The sequence below is a fragment of the Spermophilus citellus genome (assembly GCF_964194105.1).
Source record: "Spermophilus citellus genome assembly, chromosome: 3".
Taxonomy (NCBI): domain Eukaryota; kingdom Metazoa; phylum Chordata; class Mammalia; order Rodentia; family Sciuridae; genus Spermophilus; species Spermophilus citellus.
This window is the reverse complement of record NC_138184.1, coordinates 104,906,135-104,913,038: the sequence shown is the minus strand read 5'-3', so window position 1 is coordinate 104,913,038 and position 6,904 is coordinate 104,906,135. Positions and strand designations below refer to the sequence as shown.

The 6,904-nt window shown below is 44.0% G+C and overlaps 1 pseudogene across 1 annotated transcript; it reads left to right on the top strand.

Moving 5' to 3' along the window:
* Nucleotides 1-6,211: 6,211 nt before the first annotated feature.
* Nucleotides 6,212-6,665, top strand: LOC308645561 (putative ribosome biogenesis protein RLP24; annotated as a pseudogene). Its single transcript has one exon. The product of its transcript is annotated as a putative ribosome biogenesis protein RLP24 (transcript).
* The last annotated feature ends 239 nt before the right edge of the window (nt 6,666-6,904 follow it).

The window sequence follows — 6,904 nt, the reverse complement described above, 5'->3', positions numbered from 1 at the left end:
ACTACCCCCTTCACTGCAGAGGCTCTGGGGAGCTGTGGGTTCCTGAAGATTCTGGGTAGTGCAGTCTGTGGTTTTACCAATGCAGCCCTCACATTCACCTGGACCATGCTCCCCACCTCCAGAAATGTGGAGAGTGTAGTCAGTTCTGCCCACCAATACCTCCTCCCACCCTCACCTCCTAGGAGCTGTGCACCCCTAAGGAAGCTGGTTCATATGCCTCAGTGCTCTACCAATGTAGCCCTCACCACAGAGGCCTCTAGGAGCCACAGGGGCACATTTATCCAGGTACCTACACAGATTCAAGACAATGGTAGTCCAGTGTCCATGCAGTCCTCACCATGATGGCCTCTGGAAGCTCCTGCCCACTGCTGATTCTGGGTACTGTACTCTTGTGTCCTACCAATGCAGCCCTCACATTCACTTGAACTCTGCCCCCTCAGGGGATGTGGAGAGTGTAGTCTGTTCTGCCCACGAATGCCTCCTCCCACCCTCACCTCAAAGGCTCCTAGGAGCTGTGCACCCCTAAGCAAGCTGGGTAGTATGCCTCAGTGCTCTACCAATGTAGCCCTCCACCACAGAGGCCTCTAGGAGACACAGCAGCACATTCATTCCAGCACCTTCACATTCTGCACAGTAGCAGTGGTAATCCAGTGTCTAGGCTGCCCTCACCTTGATGGCCTCAGAGTCCTGGAAACAGAGGGCTGGTGCATACAGTGCACTGTGACTGAGAATCCTGAGCACTGGACCAGGTACACACAGTCCACTATGACTGAGAATCCTATAAATACAAAGCTGGGTGCACAATATCCACTGTGATGAGTCCTGGACACAGAAACAGGTGCATGCTGTCCACTGTGACCCAGTCCTGGACATAGAATCAAGAGGACATTGTCCACTATCATGGAATCCTGGACCCAGTCCTAAGTGGAGATCATCCACTCTGGCTGATAGTCCAGAACATAGGCCTGGGTTCAGTGAGGTTTCTGGACCCACAGGCCTGAAGTGATCACTCTTAGGTGTAAGTTGTTCATGCTCACAGCAGCACTTCCCTCCAATTCCGTGGGATGAGGACACCTTCATGAAGGTAAACAGAGTGAAGGGGTGCCTCAGAGATCTCTAGAAGCAGCATCCTGGGCAGTGACCATTGTCCTCCCTTCATCCTCCTGGCCTGTTATCCTTCTGAACCTGAATTTTAGACCTCAGGCCATTACCTGCCTGTGCCTGCAGTGGCCATGCTGTGGCCAGCCTCCGGATTCAGCAGTGGTTATGTGGGACCTCAGCCTGGAGAGCACAAGTATCCTAGAGAAACCAGTGGAAGGATACACCCTCTGCAAGTACAGGCAATGCCTGATTTCTGTAGGTACGATGTGCACCTCCTGTGCTCCAGCTGTCAGCTGATAGATGTCTGGGTAGCTACAGGTAACCAGAGTGAGTTAAGACAGGCAAAGGAAGAGAGCTGGAGGCCAAGCTCTCATTTTTCTCTTGAATCTTCAAAAGTTTTCAGGAAGGCACTTTGGTAGAAAAATTAGAGAAAAGCCATTTTACTTAGAGGTTTTGAGGTTTGTAACACAATTCACATCCTTGAGTACAGCATGTGGGGTTTATTAAAATGTAATAGGAGATCAAATAGGACAGAGACAGGAGCAACAGCAGGTTGATACTGGACAAGGTGGACAAACACAGGGTCTCCTAAGCATCTCAGCTTTGCTAACCTCTGCAGCTTCCCTTCTGGAGTGCCTCAAGACCCATACTGACTAGGGCTCCAGCTGTCACTTGTGTGCTCCCCACGTGTATCAGGAAATACAGAGAGCAGTAGGGGTCCATGGCATCCCTTCTGTCTTCTCTCTAGAAATCCTACAGCCCTTTACTCAAAGCTGAGTTGGGTGGCCACACCAGAACAATAATCTTAGATGGGAGTGTGGCTACTCCCAGCACATTGCTGGTCTCTTATGGAAAAGCAGGAGGGAATGAGCCTTGAGATGATATCATAAGTTGCTGTCCCACCCACCAACCCATGAGGACTAAGACCATCTATTGATGAACTCCTGGTTCACAGGTCAGTCCTTCCTGCTCAGGAAATCATGCTCTCCTACCTTAGGTATCCACCTTCCCATCCAACTTGTTTGCAAAGCAGTGGCCACAAAAGTACTATTTTTTGACTTGTTATTTAAAAATTTATCTTGGCTATGTTATGGTTTAGATATGAGGTATCCCCCAAAAGCTTGTGTGTGAAGCAATGCTAGAAGTTTCATCAGTGAATAATTAGATTATGAGTTTTTACCTAACTAATGAACTAATCCACTGATGGATTTACTGGGTGGTAACTTTAGAAAGGCTGGAGGAGGTAGGTCACTGGGTATGTGTTTTGGGTGTTTATATTTTATTCTTGGTTAGCAAAACCCTCTCTGCTTCCTGTTGCCATTTTCTGAGATGCTTTCTTCCACTGTGCCTTTCCATCATGATATTCCACCTCACCTCAGGCTCAGAGCTATGGAGCATGATAACCTTGGACTGAACCTCTGAAACCATGAGCCAAAATAAATGTTTCCTCCTTTCATTGTTGTTGTCAGGTCTTTTGGTCACAGTGAGGGAAAAAAATGACTGAAACAGGTACTAGTATAGATACTCATGTTGGTGAAGGATCATTCTCAGCCAGCTAGTCTCATCCCCAAGTCATCCAGTTCCTGCCCTGATCCCTGATGGAAGCCCTTTCTTACTTGGAAACTCACCACTGAGTCCCCAGCCAATCCCCAGCTCCATGTGCAACCCAACTGAATCCTAGGTGGATTCAGTCCCCATTTTCTATGGGTCCAGGTCATCAGATGAGGTATCAGAGGGAAGATGTTTCCAGGATCTGAAAGTATTTTCAATCACCACGGAAATCCCAGGGTGAAACTTTGATGGCCTGGGCACATTTGGAAATGAAGCTGAATCTTGTGACTAGGGAGACTTCCTCAGTTGATAATTGGGTGGCTGGTCCCTACAACTAGAAACAGCAGGTCCCAAGGAAAGAGGGTCCTGGGAGGTCAGGCCTTAGGCTGTCCCACAGATAATATGGGCATGCTCATAGGCAGGTTTTCACCCCTATAGCCAAATTTTACAAATGCAAAATGTCTCAGGGATGGAGAAGGAGTCAGGAACTGGAGGAAAAGAAAGAGCCATGGAAAGACTCCTGAGCAGAGACTCAGGAGAGGTAACTTGAGGGAGTCCCCAAAAATTTGAGTCACTCATGTTGATGTTCCAAGGAACTCAATGTAACCCATCCGGAGCCAGGGGACAAGAAATGGGATGTTCAGGGCTGGGTGGGTAGGGCACCCTTGCTTCTCCTGCTTCTGTTTTCTCCTGATTCCAAGCTTCATCCAGAAGAATACCCAGGTCTCAACATAAGCTGCAATGTATCTTTTATAGAAGAAGATCATAGGGAGGAGCTGATCCTGCACCAGGGCTCAGAATTAGGGGTCACAGATCAGCAGAGGCCCACCATGCTTAAGTCCCTATCAGTCACAGGACTACAAGATATAGAAAGCACCAGAACTCCAGGACATTTGCCTCACAGCCATTGGTGTTTTGTAGCATGTGATGTGGGATTTAATCCCTCTGATTCAATGAGGGAGAGGGAGAGGGAGTGCTATGGATATAATATTAGTGTTAAAGGCCACAGAGAGGGAGAAAGAAGGGAGAGGGAGAGAGAGAGGGAGAGGGAGAGGGAGAGGGAGGGAGGCAGGGAGGGAGAAAAAGAGGGAGGGAAACTAGGTAAACACTGAGTTGCCAAAGGCATGACAACAAGGTAGTAAGTAAGTGACATTTTTGAATACTTGAACAAAAGGATACACTTACAAAAGTAGTATTTATAGTATCTGAGGAAAGTACTAAGAGTCAACCCTGAAGAAGTAAGCAGCTTGGCCTTTTGAATGCAATAGAACACAAATGAAGAAAATCAAACATTGATGAAGAATCTGGGTAACTTATGTTTTAGAATTTAAAGAATTAAATGTAAAGGAAATACCTAAAAAGCCAATTATATGGACAAGTCATTAGAAGACATGGAGAATCCTTAACAACTTCTAGAATAGGTCAGAGTCTCAGGAACACAGTTGAGGTTGGCTGAGCATCCTTTGGAAGGACAGTTTTGTCATGAGAGGAGGTGGTGATGGGCTACACAGTAACCTGTAAGATATTATTGTCAAGGGTTACACAGGGGGCTGAGAAAGGAGGTGGTAGATATACAGGAGATGAGAGCAGTTGGTGAAGGAAAACACAGGAGTTGAGAGGTATTGGTGGAAGGCTACAGAGGATGGGATGAGAAGAGATGGTGGAGTGCTACAAAGAAGCAGTGAGAGGAGATGGTCAAGGGCTACACATGAGCCCTTGAGAGGAGATGACAAGAGAGTACACAGGAGGGGATAAAAGGAAGTGGTAGAGAGCTAAATGGGGAGATTAGAGGAGAAAGTGGAGGGCTACACAGAAAGCTGAGAGGAGGTAGTGAAGGGTTACATGGGTAGAGATGAAAGGTGCTGGTGGGGTGTTACACAGGATGATATAAGAGGAGAAGGTTGAGAGCTACACAGGATCAGTAAAAGGAAACAGTGGAGGGCACACCAGAAGCCATGTGGGATGTGATACAGGGCTACACAGAAAATTGATAAGTGATATAGAGGCATAGAGCCAGTTATCAGAGGTGGTGGTCAATGTTAACACAGTATGGAGGATAGTATCTCAGGGTTCTGAATTCTAAGGAAGTCTTGGTTTGACCCTTATCCTGACCCCTCTTACCTATTCATAACTCTAAAACACTAACATTATTTCCTATCTCCTAGCTTTTACCTCACCCTAGAAATCCTAAATCTAAGCCCACAAATCATGTGCTTCTGTTTAACATCTACTCTGTAAACCACCCCCCCTATTCTGTACCCAACATCTGACCACAAACCAGACCATAAATTTTCTCAGGCTCAACCCCAACCATAATTCCCACCCTAACCCTAATGTTCACCATATAATTTTGGTTTTCTGATTTTGACCTTGAGAAGGGCCTAGGCAGGTTTCAGCCTGGCTGACCTTGAGAAGGGGATGGTTTCAATGTGGATGACATTTGAAGGCAGGACTCATTCCTCCATCCAGGGCTGGTTGGTTACATCTGATCTATTCTTGGAATGTATTATTTTGGAGCAGGTTGGAGAGATCCTGATTTGCTCAAATGTGAACTTGACCTGAAACAATCAAGCCACTTTTCCCACAGTTATTGTGAATATTGCATCTAAGTGTCACCTCAACCTTTTACTGGGACATTTTCATATCCTGTTAATGGTATTAAAACAGGCTCTCAGCATTCAGATAGCTTCTCTGGGGCAAATGCTGGTAAGTAGGCACAATCCCAAACCCCACTCCCAGCTCCTTTACCATATCTAAGACAAGGAAGGAGGGATCTCCACCACCTTTACCATATCTAAGACAAGGAAGGAGGGATCTCAGTCATTGACAGGGACAGTGTTCTCTGAGGCAGATGTTGCTTCTGGGGATGGGATACTGTCCCAGGAGCAGCTGAAGTGTAATGAAGTGGGGTGAGGGGGCATTTACAAGGTTTAGTATAAATGTCATATTAATATTCAAGGCTTACATGGCAGCTATTATATTAGTTTTATAAGATATAGTAGGATATTATATTAGAATAAAAGGCCACAAGGCAGTTGTTATTTCTGTTTCAGAGGCCACATTATTACTATTATATTAATATTAAGCACACATAACAGCCTATTATATTAGCTTTAGTTGCTATAGTATGGATATTACAGTAGTATTAAAGACCACAGCGCAAGTATTATACTAGTTTTGGATGCTATAGTATTAACATCATCTTAGTATTTAAGGTCACAGGGCTGCTATTATATTAGTAATAGATACTATAGCATGATTAATGTTAAAGGCCACAGGGAAGCTATTATATAATTTTAAATACTATAGTATGGATATCACATTAGTATTCATTTCCACAGGGCAGCTATTATATTAGTTCCAGATGGAGTGCTATGGATATAATATTAGTGTTAAAGGCCACAGGTCAGCTTTTATATTAGTTTTAGATGACATGTTTGGATATCATAATAGTATTGGAGACCAAGGGCATATATTACATTAGTTTAAGATGTAATAACATGATATCACTTCCTTCCCAGATTATAATCTGGATGGTGGGGTCCCACACAGTTTCAACATGCATATCAAGAAGTGTTATTTCTGTTCAGGGCCCATCTACCCTGTCCATGGCATGATGTTCATCTTCAATTATTGCAAGGTATTTAGATTCTGTAAATCCAAATGTCCTAAGAACTTTAAAAAGAAGCATAATCCTCACAAGGCCAGGTGGACTAAAGCATTCAGGAAAGCAGCTGATAAAGAGCTTACAGTGGATAATTCATTTGAATTTGAAAAATGTGGAAATGAACCTGTCAAATGCCAGTGAGAACTATGGAATAAAACTATTGATGCAATGAAGAGAGTTGAAGAGATCATACAGAAACACCAAGCTAAATTTATAATGAACAGATTGAAGAAAAATTGAGCTATAGAAAGTTCAGGACATTAAAGAAGTCAAGCAAAACTTCCATCTTATCTGAACCCCTCTTGCAGGGAAAGGAAAGAAGCTGGAAGAAAAAATGGTACAGTAGTTATAACAGGATATGGACATGTGAACATGTTTCTTAAAAATCTTGCTCTCTGTAACCATTTCTATATGTACATTTGAAAATCTCTTTTGGAGACGTAGAATTTAATTCTAAATTATTGATTTTTATATAAGGCCACTGAAGTGAAAGATGATTACAAATACTTTTCCCCTACATTGCTATCTGAAAAGCATCAGATTTGGATGTTAGATTGCACCTCAATGTAACATCTTTATTGATAG